The following is a 19,714-nucleotide window of genomic DNA, read 5'->3' as shown; positions in this document are numbered from 1 at the left end:
ATTTATTCTGAAAACTACTTTACCAGGCATGATTTTATAATATAGATATGATAAAACTCAGTAAGAGATGGAAACTGAAAAATAAACATCCTTTAGGAATCCCAATGTGAAGAAGCTAGTAATGGTGAGTTGTTGTTCATGTGAATATTTACTTAAACATCCCCCATCCTCCCCTCAAATGAAAAACTGATGGCTGGGAGAAACAAGATGTTTCAAATCAGTCTTTCAAAGATGACACGATAACTGTGGGCTTGTGAATGTGGGAGTGGTGCCATGACCACTTCCCTGGGGAAAGGGATGGAAATATATGTGTGTGTGTGTGTGTGTGTGTGTGTGTATTTATATATATGTACATGGTTCATATAGCTCTTGGATGCAGGGGAAATGGTTAGATTTCAGGCTTACTTCTCCAGCTGTTGCAACAACCAGAGGATTCAAAAATGTTTTGGCTTATGTTGGTGATTGAGATAGAATTTTGGATGAAGATTTAGAAGTCTCCTTATTCTTTAAACCAGAAGTAGCTTTATGGATTCTACAGACATTTCTAACTTCACTCTATTTTTGAAATGTTTTATAGAATTATGTTAGAAATGAGACATTCTCTTGGAACACATTATTTGCACACAACTGCAAGTACTCCTAAGCAGATTTGCAGCTCAGCTCTACTTCTGCCAAAATGCAAAAATCTCTGCTAGTTTAAAAGACATAAAAATTTGACTCCTGGTCCTAAAGCATAGAGCAGTCCAAGGGCTCCTGTCCATTACACCACTCATAGTTTGCTGTTGTGACCCATCCCAGAAAGGCAAGAGTGACCCAGGTTCTTGTTAGTAGATCCCTTGGGATGGAAAGGAGAGGAGTCCCTAAAACACTAAATAATCATGAAATAGATTGCCTTCAGGTACAGATTATTCTCTCTAAATGAAAATGCTTCTTGAAATGTGGTCCACAAAAGTGCCTATTATATACAGATATTTCAAATGTTCAAATTCTGTCAAGATAGCTCTACAGATATAATAGAAAAGATCCTGGTACAGGTTTTGAAGTGCTTCAAAGTGCTAAAAAATTAAGGAGACTCCTGGAGTTCCTGGGCTGATTAAAACAGTTGCAGGAAAATCAGATTCTTTTCATTAACTTAATCCAGAATGAGCGATGCCTGTGTAAATCACACTTGATGTGTTTAGTTGTGTTTAATTTCTTCCACTTCTCAGAAAAACTCTTTTGTAGTCAACAGTAATCATCCATTTGCACTGCTGTGCATTTTATCTAGATCTATTTTGTAACTCCTGTGTTGTTTTACCTTCACAACTGAAGTTTCTTATGGCTTGATTCTTGTATCTAAATTGATTATACATACCTTCAAAGAATGGAGCAATATATGCAATGGAAAAAGACCCTTTGCTCCCAATATCTTCTGTGGAATTTCTGTTTATTACAGGAATTTTTTTTCTCTTAGAAATTCATTAGAACAACTACACTTGTTGCACTTCATATTTGAAAAAAAAAAATCTGAAAGGAGATGATGAATACAAAATGATGAGCAAATGTAGACCATTAAACTTCTTATATATCCAAATTCAACCAGAAACTAACATATCAACTAATGTTTCAGCTGTGTGATATGTTCCAGCTTCATACTACAAACAAAGCTCCCAAGTCTCTTCAGATGTTCATAGATGCCACAGGGAAGTTTAAGTCAAGTTGTGAGTTACATAGCTTTTTTTATTCCTTAAAGAAATATGCAAGAGTCCACACTCTGAGGCACCAAACCCATCACTGAGATATCTGCAGGAAGAAAATGCATTCTTGACTGGGCCAGCAGACTATATACATGATTTGTTTGCAGATTTTAAGTTATAATATATGTTATTCAGTATATTTTTCATTTTAAAAGATAGTCCTGACATAATTTTGTAGTAACTTCATTCCATTTATCTAGTCTTAAAGAACATATCTCAGAGGATGCAGGCACAAATACCTAGCTACAAAAATATGGGATCATTGCATGGTCTCTGGTTCATCACTAGCTGTTGGGAATATGGAAATGCACTTTAGGGATTTTATTTAGAAGGAACATAGCATAGTCTACTTGCCACATTATAGGTGAAAAAGCTTTAAAACTGTTTGCACTGACCAGTCATATTATAGGAACAGATTTTTATTTGTTTTTAAAAACCAGATATATTTTAAAAAATCCAAACAAGTGAAGTTATACAGTATGAGATAATCAATGTAACATGCTAAAAGACAATCCTACATTGCAGCAGAGTTTGCTATTCTGGTTCATACCCCTCTGCATATAGAAGGTATTGTTCTTCCTGCACACATTGAATTGTATTTAAATTCGTCTGCTTTTTATCAATAAATAAGTGAAAATCATGAGATAGTTTGTAGTCATTTCATCTCCCTTTCACTTTTATGACTTTGAATAATTCACCCTTCTCTGGATTAAGTTCATGTCTTTGTTCTTTGATCAATAACTCTTACCAGTACTGGCATACCATCCCCGGTGTTGTGGACACTGCATACCAGTATAGATTACTTTGGTAGGATACGGGCTCTATCACTCTGTATACCTTAAAGAATAAGCCTCTCCAAAAAAAACACCATGAAAGTACCAGAAATTGCTTTAAGATGAATGATCAAACACAGAAGCCATATGATGTTGAAAAAGAAATAAATTTCAAATTGTGTACTACTTATGGTTCAGAACTCATCTCAAGTTCAATATATGAAGAATACCAGGATCTATCCTGTTGCAAATTTTGGCCTTGACACAGTAAATATCTACAGCACTGAAGAGAACTCTTTTATATGAGAAGCATTCCCCAGGAGTTCAACGAAGTATAGTACTTAGTTAAGATTGTTCAGTGGTCCTTCAGGAAATAATGGGCTAAGATTTTTGTATTTAAGAGAGAGCAGTGTGTGAATTAAAAATAAATTATAGTACTAATTATGCCAAAAATTCTATATGCGGTTGTGGTGGTAGATCCCTCCCCTTGAGCTGCTCTGTTATCTCAGGGGTTCTTGTTAGGTCTTGGCCTTGATTAATTGCTCTCAGGCAATTGAGGCCCCTTGAACTTATCACAAATACTGCCCACAGCACCACGACTTTCTTCTGCTTAAGAAAGAAGGGGAAAGAGAGATAATCAGCCATCCCATCAAATAGTCTTTTAACATTACTTGTCTGAATCAAAGCCCAAGTAGAACTGTATTATTACTACTGCACTTCTGAAAAACTCCAGCAATTACCATCTTAGATTAATGCCAGGATAAAGATTGATTGATAACTGAATTCAGTCGTTTTCTGACCCTATAAATTGCCCTAAGTGAGGTCCTTTATATCTCTCCTAGGCCACACCAGGCTGACCAGGTGGAATGCCTTTCAGGGTTTGGAATGCTTGTAGGAGCACTGCTGACAACAGGGCTGATACTTGCCCCCACTTCTTGATGCTCAGTGCTTACAACTTGAGAAATGCAAGGGCATTCAGTGTGAACTGGAGGGGAATTTTTCACCGGAATATATTTATAAAATCGTATGTAAAGGTCTCTGTGTGTGTCTGTGTATGTGCGTGTGCACAAATTGATTTAGAGAACCTGTAGCTAGTATAGCATGAGTGTTGCCATCTTGGATCTCTATATTTAAGTCAATCTTGTAACTGTAAATCCTATTGAATTGTTTTGTAACTGTTAAATTAACGAATAATTAGGTGCTGTCAAATCTTTTAGACATAAACCATCGACCAAGTCTGGGATAAAAATTGACTCAGCCACTCTCAAGTTCTGTCAGGAGTTTAGAAACCAAGGGGGTCCCCTCTGAACCCCACGACACAACAGCAGGGTCTCTGTTACTCTCTTGGATGAGTACCCTTTCCTATTTCTTGAGTCTGTGTAAATTATTCTAAATTCATCCTAATTGCCTTTTCCTTTGCATGTTTCATCCATGTAGTAAGAGTGAACCTCACCATCAAGCTTTGTTATGCTTTCTCTAATTTATATTAACTCCACTTCAGTAACAGCTTTCATGGTGATCCTTTAACTGACCTAAACTGCTCAGTCATGACAGCAGTGAAATTGTATTTTTCCTTATGTGTACAGACAAAAAATCTTTACTAAACAAGACACCAAAGAACAAGAAAGAAAACAGAGGCTTGACAAAATTACCTGTTCAAGGAGAGTGCAGCAGATCAGTAGAAGACTCTAAACTAGGATTTAGGAGACACATGTTTCATATTCCGTTTCTAGAAAGTAACTCATTCCTGCAAATCAGATTTTGAAATTTAGACATGAAACAAAAAACTTTCGACAAAACAAAACAAATGCTATGGGAATAAGGACGAAAAGGATTCAGATATTAATAGTCCTCCTGTTGGTAGAGTCTTTATCTGATCAGGTTGCTCCTGCCTCCATTATGTGAGGATTTATTTAGTGATTCTTCAGCTTTAATTATAGAGAAGTTGAGGATCTTTTGATCACTGGGTAGGCAACCTTAACCTGTCATGGGTTTTTGTTTGTTTTATGAGGACACAAGAAAACATGGTCTGATAGATGTTTATTACAGGTATGAATTGCTACCATATGGACTATTTGAAAAGTGATTTTCATTTGGCAAAGAAGGCTCAGATTCTTCCTCTCCATTGCAGTTGTCTTTATGTTTGTGTAATATTTTCAGCTGGCTGTGGCTAAACATAATAATACACAGTCTTTAGAGTCAAATTCAGACAATAACTAAACAAACTAAACAAAACGGAATTATTTTTCTTTTCTTGGCGAAAATCTGGAGACATTTTTTTCCATCTCTGTCACCTAAAGTCATCATTAATTTGTTGGTATGTTTAGGTGGCATTTTGCTGCTGTTAGTAATTTGGAAGAAAGGGATGTCCAAATGTTTCCCTCAGGTCACTGTGCATACATGTAGTCTGAAAGGTTTATACACTGGATACAATAAAATACTGAAGTGCTTTCGTGATTGGGGTAAGCTGTTTACCACAGCAGCTCAGAGGATTCCTGTGGGTCTCTGACCCCTTGCTGAAGATTAACCTCAAATGTTTCTATGTGCTTTACATCTGTATTCTATTCATTTTGCATTGGCCTGTTTAAGTTGAGGAAATTACTTGTAGGATTGAAACAGTGATAAAGGTGGAGCTTGTACAAAATAAGCACATAGTTTTCTGTAGGATCCTGGTTCTGTGCAGAATTTAACTTTGGTTTCAAGCAAAATGCCATAAATCTTTTCTGGTTGCTATTTTAAGATGGTTCTATAGGCAGATGCTACTGTATTTATTTCCTGAAAAGGAAATAATGGAGAAATAAAGCTAGTATGTCACAGACAAACATTTAAAGGCAGGTTAAAATAAATTAAAAATAATAATGATGGCAAACCATCTACAGTATTTTAACATTTATTTGCCATATACTTTAAAAAGCATTATGGGATAAATAATATTTAAGGATCACAAGGTCTGAATTTTTCAATTCTTTACAAGGTAATGCTACTTAGGTTTTGTTGTTCTTCAAACAACTGGAAAGAACATCTTTGGTTTTGTCCTTTGGGAGAAGGACAAAATGTGCTTGTGGTCATATTTTAGGGTCATCCACTAGCAATAAACAATGTGATTTTGGGTCTGTCATAGCTGTAAATGAAAAAGTCTAGATGTGTCATAGTCTCTACAGAAAACCGATAGAGCAGCAGATATCATAATCTTAAGTGAATGCATATAAAGATAAAATTTTATGTCTGGTATGAAAGAGTACTCTTAAGAGCAAATTTCATAAAAGTCTAAGCCATCAGATCCAGGAGCAGGAAAAATGGAGGTAATCTGTGTAGAAGTCTCACACGTGAGATATCATTTTTTTTGCCAGTATGGATGTCATAGTAAGGAATAAGACTTGCTTCCTGCCAACCTGTAGTGGAGAGGTTTAAGGGGAAGAAATTTCTGCTTTCATAAAAACACTCCTCATGGATAGAAAACAGATTAAGGAGACATTATGCAGTTTTACTTCAGTGATTCTTTGTGGTCCCACAACAAACTACCTGAGCTGGCACAATGGATCTCGCATGGGGGCTGAAGGTTCAGCATCATCGTAACTCAGCCTGAGACAAGTGAGCCAGTCACTGCTCTAGGTGAAAACCCACCACACTTTGACACATTTTGCTTTGGTTTCTAGAGTTATTCTGAAGGCAGATCCCCTCACCAGCCCATTTAATCCTGAAGACACAAGTAACACAGCTAAGAGAGTGACAGGATGAAGAACAAATGGAAGAATCAATGTGTCTAGCAGAAGTAAAGTGTTACATCAGTTTAACCTGGCTATGAAACTGCACACTTTTTACTTCTCTGGATAAAATACTTGTTTTAATCTTCGAATTTGTCTTCCTTATTGCTACAAAATGCCTACAAACCTATCTCACAAATGTCCCTCTCTCTAATGCAGTAGATGAGAGGAAGGTGCCTGCTGTAGGGCTCATTTCTTAGTGGAATCTGAAGGTAAGGTTAAAAAAATGTTGAGTTTGTCCATTGTGCTTTTACCACAGTGATTTTTTGTCCTTAACATTTTAGTCTTATATGTTCAAAACTAAAATGTGGTGAAAGAACTACTTTCTTTCATAGTTGTTATATGTGCTCAAGAACTCACAAGGAACAGGTCTTTATCCAAATCAGTTTATTTCAGTAAAATACAATAGTATTGGCCTAAGATGCATTTTATGTACAGAAGTCTTCCTATTAAATAGTCAACAGTAAATGGATGGAAATGACATTTTTTGTCACCATTCTTATTTGTAGAGCGTAAATAGCCTTTTCTTTTGTCACTATATGAAAATTTTGGAATTTATATATATATATATATTGTATGTGACAGGTTTAGTATATTTGCTGAAGTGCTGTTTTATAACACCAGGTGCAATTTTCTAATGCTAGGATTACTGAAAGGGACAGAAAAGTAATAAGCATTTCTTTTCTGCCTCTCTACTTGTGTTTCACACTTCACAGCACTCCATGCATAGTTCATTCAGATTTTCCCCTGGGTAGCAAATCAATAAGCCACTTTCCTTTGCTGTTTGGGTCTTTTGTACAACAGAGTAAAAGAAAAATATTTCAAAGTATATAAGATGACAAATATTGACAGGAAGACTCAAACAGATGGACTAAAAATTATAACTCTGTAGAAGACACACAGTAGGCATATGCAGAGTATGGGATGGGGCAATGACAATACCTGCCCATTATCCTACCTTTCTCCTATAGGTATGTTTTGTAGATTAATACATTTTGGAAAGATGAATACAAATCCTGTATTTGTTAATAAAACTGGTTGAATATGGAGTTTAAAATTGTTTTTGAATATGGAGTCCTACCTGTTCTCTTCACTTTCTTTCACGTCTTCATTTTGGCAGTACTGCTGTGTTTGTCACATTGCACACTTTGCCATTGCAATTGCAGGTAAATGTATACAATCATAAAGGAAAAACTGCCTTAATGTTCTTTGTTCTACCGTGGCTATTAACATCTAGTGTGACAAAGTTATGGTGTAGTTTTCAGTCTTTAATGACACTATTTTAAATATAAGTCGATTAGGGTAAAAAAAAAAAAAAAAAAAAAAAGCTTCACAACTAATCTATTTTACCTGTTTGTCTTAAAACAATCAATTGCCTATAAAAATGGTTTTTCTGATGTTTTCTTAAAAGCCACGTGTGATATGTGTCCACTATCACTTCAGGCAATCCATTCTAATGTTTCACTCTTCTTGCAATCAGGAATATTTCCACTCAGGAAAGTGAATATTGCTTGTGGGACTTCTTGCACCAACACTGGTCCTCACTCACAGTCTTTGCATGTGGAGCACAGGCAGCGTCGCACTGTTGCTGCAAAGTGTTCACGGCTCGCACTCTGGGAGGAGAGCAAAGAGGAGGGATGCAGGGATCTCTGGATGATCGCCGGGCCTGTTGCAACCTGTTCTGAAACAAGCCATTCCATATGCTCTCCCCTGCCCTCGCCTCTCACAAAACACTGTCTTCTGTGATAAAGTGAATGCACAAGCGTCACTATTTTGATTTTTCCTCTTCTAGGGGGGGAACAAAAAAGGGGCCGTGTTTCCACGGAGGCTTCCCAGCCGTGCCGGCTGCGGGGGCGGGGGGCGCTTCTGTGCCTGCCCTGTGCCGGCTCGGGCCGCTGCCTGCGGTGGGGATCGCCCTCCCCGCACCCCACGCCCCCGGTTATTGATGGTGCGGCCGCCGCCCGCCCGCCCCGCGCCTCCCGCCGCGCCCGCCCGCTCCCCCTTCTCTCTCCCCGGCGCTGCCGCAGAGGCTCCACCGCAACGCGAAGCCCACACAGCCGCTCCGGTCCGCCCCTCCTCTGGTCTGTCACGCTCGGCGGCTCCTCCGAGAGGCTTCTCTCTTCCTCCCGCAGCTCCACGCCGCGAGCAGGAGGCAGCGGCGGCGGGAGCGGAGGGAGCTGCCGCGGCTCTGCGCCGCCTGCCCCCCGGTAAGTGATGCTCCGGGCTGCCGCCGCTGCCCGAGAGCAACTTTTCCTTTTGTTTGCTTTTTAAAAAAATATTTTTATTATTTTTTATTTTTTTATTTTTTAAATTTGCATGCCTGACTTCAACTTCTTCACAGGACTTGGAGGGGTCTTGCTCGCCGGGGAAGGGGCAGAGCTCTCTTCGGGGCAGGTCGGGCTCCAGACGGGAGCGCGGGGCTCCCTCTCATCTCCGCGGCGAGCGTGAGCAGTCTGTGCTCGGCTGCTGCTCACTCCAGCTCTACCCAGAGCTCGGTCTTTGCACAGAGAGAGAGCAGGTTACACAGATCCCAGGAGGTAGGAGCGTCTAATCTTCGCTTTAGAATCTGGCTTATTAAAGCTGAAACTTTTGCACGCTAGGGGAGCAAAATCCAGGGGTGTTGAGGTTCGCGGGCTCCAGATGTTTGAGGAAAACAAGTTTCAGCTGTCCTAGCAGTAAGGATGGCGAGGAAAACCAAAGGTACAGAAAGGTTATCAATTCCAGTTCCTCAGGGAACTGACACTTTCTAAGATCTCTTAAGGAGAGAACAACCAGCGTTTCAGACCTTGCAACAGAAAAGGAGGTGGGGGGAGTAAAACAAAGAGAATTATCAATTTAAGTGATTTTGAAAACACTGTTGCTTTTCTCACTATAGATTCCCTTCAAGAATTGTCACTCACACTGACTATGTTGAGAGAACAGTTTGGCATTCGTGACCCATAAGGGGCAGGGAGGGAATTCCTTCTCTGCAGCTTCAGGAAAGGAGTTCTCCAACTGCATGGGGCTTTGGGAGTTTAGGTCCCGAGAGGATTCTGCCATATGTGGGGAGGAGGGAACGGAGAACTCAAAGTGATGGAAAGTATAGTCCAAATCCTAGGGTTAGGAAGAACCACGGGTAGGTGAGGCTTTTTGGGGCAATACCCATCTAATTTAAAGAGGATTGCAGGGTAGAAGAGCCTGAGGAATTCAGAGAGGTGTAGGAGCTAGCCTGGCAGTCCTGAGTGGAGGCAGGACGCCTCAGGGACTGGAAGGCTGGGTGACATGTGGGTAATTGAACGTGTAGGTCACTGATTAGACTTAGGAGCCTAATCCTGCAAAACACTGTGGGTGCAGTGTGAGTAGGGGGCGAGGGTGGGAGCTGAGTCATCCCGGCTGGGGTGGCCACGGCACATCTGTACAGAAAGGAGGGGGCTGAGGAGAGAAGAGAAAAGATGAGGAAGAGGCATTTAAAGATAGCTGGGGAGGAGGGAGACTGTCTCATAGAAGATGCTGAGATCACCCAGGCTCCTCTGTGATTGATAGTATCCTGCTCTCCTTTCGGTGAAGGGTTAGGACGCTGCTGAGTGTATCCCTGGTGGAGGGGGGGATGGATTGCAGAGGTTAGTACAACACAAGGGAAACCTACTCAGACAAACACACTTGGTACTGCTGGTACTTGGGCTGCATTGCACTGCAGTGCAGCGAGCTAACAGGAACTTCTGCCTTCGGAGAGAGAGAGAGCTGCTGGATTCATCTGTAAAGGCGGCACAAACTACGCCAAAAATTACTGCTCCTCAAGGGAATTGCAGATAGAACTGGAAGCAGAGCTGTAAGGAGATATTGGAGGGATTTTCCTGATGAATTCACAATACGCCACAAAAGGTTTCAGGGAAAAAAAAAACCAAACCAAACCAAACAAACAAACAAAAAGAAAAACCCCAAAAAACAAACCACACAACAAAACAACATACAAAGAAAATTAAGGTCTCTGATTGGATTAATTGTAAATAGAATACTTCTATTGGAAGTTTTCCTCCAATTTCTTTTAAGTGAGAGCGTCCTGTTTCCACTGTGTCACACACCCTCCCAAATAGAAGTTTTACAATTTTTTTTAATGGGTTGAGTTCCCCATGGAAATGAAGACAACAATTTCACCATCTTGTAAAATGTTCATAGTTTTCCCTGTGACTAACCATTTAGTCGGTATTTTCCTGGAGAACAAAGCAGCATGGTAAAACAGACCCCATTCCTCCCCTCTTACCTAGGCATTTTCTGCGATTTCCCTGAATGATAGCTTACTCTTTTAGTGTTTTTTTGTTTTTTGGTTTTTTTTTTTTTTTAATCTGTTTCCTTAATGAAGGAGCAAGAAGTATTGCTCTTCTGTATTGCAAGGAAAAGAAGCATTTGATAAAATAGTCACAGTAAGCTCCAAGTGGACTTTTACTTCTATTTGGAGGAACGCTTTGCATAGGCCAAATAGAGAGAAAAAGACAGTCAGTCAGTTAAAATTGTTAATTCATGCCAAACATCCAAACATCTTGAAATTTTACATGAGGAAGAAGAAAAAAAATTGTTTGTTTAATGTCTCCATTTCTAAAGCTTTATTCCTATGGTGTTTCAATAAAAATGACCCTGACTATCAGTGGCACTGACTAGACAGAGAGTTTCTATGATGGCAATTTGATGTTAAATTATGTGTCATTGCCTTTGACAAAAATGGATTCAAATTTGACCAAATGAAATAAAACCAAATGTTTTCCGATTATATATTTGAGAAATCGTTTTTTTAAATAATAATAATAATTATTATTATTATTCAATAATAATAATAAAGCAAAAGTTTTAGTTTTTTCCTCAGTTCTGAGAAACATGCAAAAAATTTTTTTGGAAAAAAGGAAAATAACATGCAAAAATGTTGTGTTTACAAAACATGGTGTTACCTCAGGTGACAACGTGAAACCTGTAATTGAATATATGTGCCTGGGAATATAAACTTGTGTATGTTACTTGCACTAGTGGCAGATTTCAAATTAGCTTTTTGAAATGTGTGTTTCAAAACATAACTGAAAAAAAGTTGATCCACAGTGGTCCTGATTATTCTGTTAAATCATTGTGAATTGAATTGTAGGTTTCAGTGCAAATTGGAATGAATCCAGCTATATAATTGTCTAGGGTTTTGGTTAGTTGTGCTTTTTGTTTTTCTTTTTCCTTGTTGTTAGTTAGTTGGTTGATTTGTTTGTTTGTTTAGGGTTCTTTTTCTTGCATGAAAGTAGTATTAACAAAAATATTCCAGGTTCTCAGTATTATAAAAGTTGTTTTAGCATCATAGGCAGATCACTTGGACTGTATATTGCTGTGAATTTTTGCAACCCATATGTACCACAGGCTGCATATCAATGCATGTTTAAACAAAAGCTTATCAATTAGATTAAATGTGTTTGCAAACCTGTGATAGGGAACTCACAGCTGCTGCCACTGCTTTCATATGATGTAGTGCATAACATTTTCCTATTGAAACAGAATGGAGTCCTTTTTAAAACGACTAGAGGACTACATCTACAGCTTGTCTTCTTTTAAGTGTTTGTAAGCAATATAATGGAAAAAATATTGAAAGTGTGCACAAAGAATTGATATTGCAAAGAAAAAGGTAGTTACATTTTTTTTTTTAACTTAGCAAACTGCTTCTGTTTTAAATTAAATGTTATGTATTGTATAATATGTATGTTGCAGAACACAGTGGGCCTCTTTTTCCATAACGTAGTGGTTGATAACCTAAAACCTTTGATTTTGTATATTGCTACACAGTTAATCTAGAGACATCCTAAACATACAGAGTACATATTCTCATATAAATATATATGTTACAGGTCAATGATCTGTTAGTCAGGTTTGGTTTCAAATTACCATTTTTAGGCCAGCAAAAGATAAGTAAGTGTGCATAAAATATAATCAAATGTAAATTTCTTTTGTATGATTATTATTGAAGTGTTTGTCCTCTTGTAAAACAAAAAAACAACAACTAAATGGAGTAAAGCAACATCGAGCACATTTCTTCCTTCTCTGTGGTTCCAACTCAGTCATTTTCTCACTAAGAGAGGTTAATAAAAGTTCAAATGTTGCATACACAAGAAACAAAATTGCTTGAAGGTGTAATACTGTGTAATTCACTGTAATACTAATAAGATACCGCTAGCATCCTTCCATTTTTAAGACTGAATTCTTAGCTCTGTTTGTCTGTATATTTCTGCTGACCGACTGCTGACACTAATGCCTTGCTATGCATTAAAAAAAAAAAAAATCAGAGACTTTCATGATTCAGTGATCCAAATATTTCTAATTGAACTAAAGATGCACCATATTAAAAACACAAATGACACCTACCACATAATTTATCTGCTTCAGCACACAAGGCGTATAGCTTTGTATTGATCTGGGACTCATAAAAAACATGGTGCTGCTGCAGCTTCATGTTTCCGTGCCAGCTGCAATTTATTTTTTTTTTTTAAGATAAAGCAGCATCCCTGTAGCTGGCTCTGTCTTTCACTGCAGGTTATTTCTGTGGTCATGGCTGCCTGGGCCTAGATACATGCTTTGTTCTAGAGTGGAAGTCTTTGTCTCACAAGCACATCTTGATTTTTGACGGGAAATCCATGTTACAGCGCGTACAGTCGGTAGCAGCATTAAAGCATCCTGCAGGATTTTTCCCCTTCGATGGTCATATGAGGGTTGGTGTAGGAAACAGCTTGATGAAATGCGTTATGGAAACTCATTATTTAATCACTATTTTACCGTTTAACCATGGTAACTGTGGAATGGAGAGATTACTTTATTCACAGCACCTCACAGGGCCTCTGTATCTTTAACTGACACCATTTTTATTCTGTATAGAGCTGGAGAATAAACTTTGCTTTCTGTAAGCATAGCAATGCTTGTCCCAAGAAGATGTCTTTGCAAAATGTATTCTACCACCCCCACCTCCCTTAACCATAGAGGGTTTTGCTTTTATCTAGCAATCACAGCTGTTACAGCAGCCTCACAAAACACAGTTCCCTGTACTGTTATTAAGGCTGAGAAATTAATGACTTCTTGGACCAGAACTGTCCTTGAGCCAGCAGCATGTCCCGGTAGCCAAGAAGGCCAGTGTCATGGGGGACATTAGGAAGAGCATTTCCAGCCAGTGGAGGGAGGGGATCCTGCCCCTGTACTCAGCCCTAGTGAGGTCTCCCTTGGAGTGCTGTGTCCAATTCTGGACTCCTCAGAACAAGGGAGACATGGAGCTCCTAGGGTGAGTTCAGTGGAGGGTGACAAAGTTGATGACAGGACTGGAGCATCTCTCTTATGAATTAAGGCTGAGTGAGTTAGGCCTGTCCAGTCCTGAGAATAAACAAGTGAGAAGGAAGTCACTGATGTATGGAAGTATTCGAAGGGAGTGTACCAAGAGGATGGACCAGGCTATTTCTAGTGGTGCTGAGCAATAGAACAAGAGGCAGTGGGTAGAAACTGATGCACAGAAAGTTCCACCTGAACATGATGAAGAACTTCTTCATTGTGCAGGTGACCATGCACTGGAACAGATTGACCAGAGAGGGTGTGGAGTCTCCCTCACTGGGAATATTCCAGAACCATCTGGATGCAATCCTATGCAGTAAGTTCTGGGATGGCCTGGCTTATGAAGGAATGCTGGACAAGGTGACCCACCGTGGTTCCTCCCCATCTGACCCATTGCTGTGATCCTGTGATTTCATTCTATGTATGCCTGATATATTAACTACATATACATATTAATAGAGTTAAATGTAGCTTTACCTGTATAATTATTTTTTTAAGCTAGACTAATTGATAAGTATCATGTTTTCCACTCAGGTTCATTTCATTTTAATATTCACCTGAAATGCAGTAGGTGAAGGTACCAAATGTTACCATTTGATGTCCTGCTCTCCTGCTCTTTGTATCAGCACATGGTTGTGCAGTTGCTAGTGGCTTTTTCTTTGGGGCAATATTCTTGGTGTCTAGAAATCACTTCTTGTGAGCAGAACTCACAGACTCTCTTCATGACTAGCTGGTGGACAGTCTACCACTGACACTGCATTCACTAATCCTTTTAACTCTGTCTCAGCCTGTGAGCAGTGCCATACTTTCAAACAACTGTTACTTCCTTCATTAAATAAATCAAATCCCGTAAACAGAGAGAGTATCAGACAAAAATGCCCTTAATGATGTAAGACATAAAACTAACAAATTTCTCACTGCGCCTGCAAATTTTTTAAGGTTGATCTGTTAAGTGGGAAAAAATGAGAAAGGAGTAATAAGGCTCGTGGGAGTCTCTGCTATGCAGATGTAATCTGCTCTTTCCCTTGGTATGCCATCTCATCACTGGCTGCAGTATACTGCAGACAAAATGAAGATGTTTAAAATAGCTAGTTTCTGTGGCAGTTTAATACACCAATACAAAGCTTTGAATGAACTACAGGCATACCTGAGATTATTCTACAGTGCAGATCATGGTGCAGATAGATTGTCCTCATACAAAGCTAATTAATTTGAAACTTACAGGAAGGTATCTGCACAACACTACTGCAGTGCAAAAGCATCATTGAATAAGGTACATTTGAAGATACTCCTTGAAACTATTTAATCCAGTCCGGTTCTAAAAGCAGGGACAATTTTATAGTTAGGTTGGGTTGCTCAGGGCCTTTCACAACCAAAGTTTGAATATCTCCAGGGATGGGGACCTCGAGGCTTCTCAGTGTAACCATTCCCATGCTTTACTGGCTCATTATGAGGACTTTCTTCCTTGTAATAATGTATAGGTAAGAAGGGCAGAATTGGACATACTAATGTAACCATGCCTTGACAAAAGAAGGGAATGTTGCCTTGTTGCCTCAGGTAAAACTTTTGCTAATGCGTTCAAGAGTGTGGTTATCCTTCATTTCCACAGGGTACACTGTACTTTGCAGTAGTGTAAGTCAAAATGGGGTCACTTTGCCCAAAGACTGGTGTTGGTACAGAGGACCTGATTTTTCTTGGAGAAGATATCTCTCATTATCTCTTAGAAAGTTGTTACTGTGTGTGATTTTTTCAAGTGTGGTATTCCATGAAAAATATTTTGAGATGTGGCTACCTACAAACAGCATGGAGATAAGTGTCCCATTGAGCTACCAAGCATTACATAATGGCTCAAGGGTCAGTTGACAAAGATATTATCAACAGGGGGCTTTTCCTCAGCTGTGAGAGCAGGGGCACCTATTGCATGTCCAAGTATAAGGACTAGTTTAGATTCCAGTAAATCTCACTGCAATTCAAGTGTGGTTAATGCAAAATTGCATTCAAGAATATGGCTGAGAAATTGCCAATATAGAGGTCTGTTGGAGAGAAAGGGCTGTATAGTAATTGATCTTTTTTTTTCCTCTCCAGTTATTTTCCCTCTTATTTTAAATAGTCCTAGCTACATTGATCAATGAATAAGCACTTGACTAGAATATTTGTAACCTTCTAAGATTCCAAGTATTCAGTGATTCCTAAACCTTGTATTTAGATAGAACCCACATGGTCAGCCTTGGCAGGTATTGTCATGTTTATTAGCATAGAAAATTTGTGTGGCTGTGTTTGTCAGTACTGCAAATAAAAGAAATCACATCCATTTTGTGGTTAAGTAACTACCTTATAAAACCTTATAAAGGTTATAAAGGCATAAGTTCATCTTTAGAGAGAAAAAATGTATTTTGTGTATGTGCTATTTAACCCTTTTATAGACACTATGTTTGCCTCCTGAGGACGTGATCTCTATGGGCAACAGCAAGTATACACTTACAAGTTCATTCTTTGCTGTTCCAAATTAATAAATGTTTAACATATTTTATAGGATTTCCCAAGTTGGGTAGACCAAGAAGGTTGCAGCAAAAGTTCAGCCCACTTGTTGAGAAAAATGAAAAGCCTTTTATGTTACTCTTTAATAATTTTTTTTGTCCATTCAGCTGGAATATGAATTACTTTTCAGTGCTCTCCTTGCCTTCAAACGAACTGAAAAAGAAAAACAAAAAACAACAATGTGGACATGGAGGAGTGAGGCTGCTTTTCCTAAAAAACACAAAAAGATATTATAAGTGTTAGACCTTATATAGAAACAGCTAGAAGTGTCTGCTTAAATGCATTAAAATTTATTCAACTTTTGTTTCTTCAAATTTAATTCCATATTCACTTCACATCTGAACTCGGGAGAATCTAAGTACTTATTAATTGTAAGGTCTTAAAAATTTTACTTACTACATGATCTTGAAAATATGATCTGTCCTCTGTTCCATAAATGCACTCCTTAAACTGAATATCTCAACAGATACATTTACATAAATTCTTACTAGGAGACATACATATTCAATTGACTGTAGTAGTTACCTCTATTAAAAAATAATTAAGAAATCTGTCCTTGTACCTCTGAACAACAAATCACAAACTCCCCAAAGTTACAAGATAATACCATTAATGTGGTTCTGTGTCTTTGCTCAGAAAAACTAGAAGGCAGGAAAGTAAAAAAAAAAGCCTCTAGCTAATTGGCCAAACACATTTCAAGAACTGGATGTTTAGAAAATGGGTGTTAATTAGATAAAATTAGCTGTTATCAAAAACCATAATTTATTAGGTCCCGTATTGAACAGAGAAAAGCTTGCCTCTTAAGGATTTTAGCAGCTAAAATCCAAATTAACAAAACACAAATATTCCATGTGGTATTTGCTGGAGCTGTGGCTATCCACAGTCTGCCCATGGCCATGTCTGTTCATGAGGATAGTAGCTGCTCAAGATGTGGCACTACTCATTAGTAGTATGGAAGCAACCATAAAGTTTAGTCCTGGACACCTTAAGGAGGTAAGGTGTTGTACACCTGAACAAGGCAGTTTTGTGTGGAGTGCTGCTTATTTTGTCCTAAATTCTTTTGCAGAAACAAGGAAACTCCTGGAAATTCTCTTTCAGTTCACGTTTGTTCAATAGCTAAAAACAATGTCTTTTTTTCTGCTGTAAAACAGCATTAGAGTGTTGATTATAGATCTGGAACTACTGACTACAAGCACTGAAAAGAAAATACTGAGTATTGCTCTGAGACTTCTTTTCACTGAAGTGACTAAGGGACAATTCAAGAGTTACCTATTCAGGGTGACTTTCTCTACTATGTCATTGTTTGACCTATCAGTTGCTTTAGAAAATATTAGTGAACTTCAATTTGTGAAAATTCAGAAAATGTCTTTCAGACCTGCAGCTGAGATTGAAATTCATTATCTCTGAGTAATGGTTATTTCTCATATCTGGCTCACCCTTTTGCTTAGGAAGATGACTGAATTGCCTCCTGTTGTTTTTGCTCTACATAGCATGAAAAACTTTAAATGTTACTTACAATTTTCCTCCTCATTTTAAATGTTTCAGTTCAATTTCAGCTATAATTTCATGGCAGAAAACTACCAGAAGTCACTAAATTGATTTCAGTTCTTTTATTTTCTCTCTTTAGCAAATATTTATCATTCATGTGCTCATGCAAAACAGTATAGGTGATTTCTTGCTGTAACCAGGTCCACAAAATTATTAAGTAGAATGTCACACTGCTGCTATTCTACTTAATCTTAGCAGATGTGGAAACTGCTTTTTTCTAGGAAATAAGTAATTTCTCAAAAGAACAAGTTTTCACTGGAGAAATTACTTGCTAATTTCTGTATTATAGTAATAAATGAGCATGACAACTGTCGCCTCTGTAGTCCAAAGGAAGAAAATACATTTTCCAGTATTTGGGAAACTATTGCAGACCAACTTATTTTAATATATTGACTGTTCTCTAAAGTAGGTTTAGAAATAGAAATCAGATGCAAATTCTTTGTGTAGAAATCAGCAGAGAGTCATTTTATTGTGTATACTTGCTGAAATATGAGGAACTCAAGGATGTGACCTGAAGTGGGGTAACATCCCGCTTGGGTTTTTAGGGGATATTGTGGTAGAGATAGGAATAAAATTTTTCCTAAATCTTCTAGGCTTCCCATATGCTTGTTTCAGGTACAGTATTTCAGAATAGAGTGACTACAGATGCCAGCCAGTGAAGAAAGACCCTGACAGACCCACAGTCTCGTGAGTGGGACACACAAAGCCCAAGGGGAGGCTGTCAGATTCCTCAGCTTGGAAGAGAAGGCCAAAGGAAGAGAGGGAATTGCTGTCTTCCATCATCTAATGAGTGATTATTAAGACAATGGAGTCAGGAAACAGAATGGAAATTTCAATAAGACTAAAGGAAGAAATTCCTGTGGGTGGTAGAGTTGGTGCACAGGCATGTTGTTACACCTTTGTTCTTTGAGATGATCAAAATTTGCCTAAACATAGCTCTGGGCAACCTGGTTAATTTTGAGGATAGCCTTCTTTTAGTAGAACACCAGTTTAGATCTCCAAAAGTCGATTCACACCTTCATTATTCTATCATTTTACTGATATAAGGGATGACTGACATAAAAACTATGTAGTATCTCCATCCTCTGTGAGCCCTTCTACTCCCATCAAAGTAGTATCTGGCCAAGATGAGCATTTGTTTTTTTACAATTGTATACAATTTTATACAATTGTATACAAATTCAGGATATGTACACCTCAGAGTGAAGAATTTATTATCTGAGAGGGAGTTTGACTACTAACAGCAAAATACTCCACTCTGTTAATCTATATGCTGTAAAAATTCTCTTATTTAGCTAGAAATGCTTATACTGGCATGGACTGAGATAAAAAATCCAGATAAGAACCTTAATCAAATAATGGGTTTAGCTGAAAAATTATGATATTTATTCTATAAATATCATAAAGGCCAAATTTTAGAACTGCAGATTCATTTAATTCTCTATTTATTTATGGAGATATTGTAGCATATGTTGTCAGTTCATAGCTGGCCATTATTTACCTTTTTGGCTATTTTCCTCCTCCTAGGGAATGGTATTTAGGAGTACACAGAAAGAATTTGAGTAGAAGTCACTGGACTTCATAGTAAAATAAGCAATTCGAAGGTGGAAATAATCTCCTCCAGTGGACTCAGGAAACATGGAGATTGTAGTGTTTTGGGGATTTTTACCGGCCAAAGTTGGTTTGGGCTACTGAGACAGAAAGTTTATCTTACCATTATCCAAGTTCACATGTCACAGCCATAGTTAATTCTTTCCTTCTTTTAGAAATACATGAGGATTTTTGCATCCTGTGCTGAGAAGCTTTTCCTGCTTGTGTAGGGGCATAAGAGCTTTGGCATATTTTCTTCAATGTTTTCTCATATGATTAGTCTTAAAAATAATGCAAACAGATGCACTAATTAATTAAAAAGAAAAATTTTCCTTGCTTTGTGGCCAGTGTTGAACAGAAGCAGATTGTGAGAATTCAAAACACAGAACTGTTATTTCTAAAAAACATCTAGTGAAAGTTGTTCCCCATATATGTACAAATATATATATCTATATGT

Source organism: Sylvia atricapilla, chromosome Z (assembly GCF_009819655.1).
Source record: "Sylvia atricapilla isolate bSylAtr1 chromosome Z, bSylAtr1.pri, whole genome shotgun sequence".
NCBI classification, from domain to species: Eukaryota; Metazoa; Chordata; class Aves; order Passeriformes; family Sylviidae; genus Sylvia; species Sylvia atricapilla.
This window is presented reverse-complemented; position numbering follows the sequence as displayed.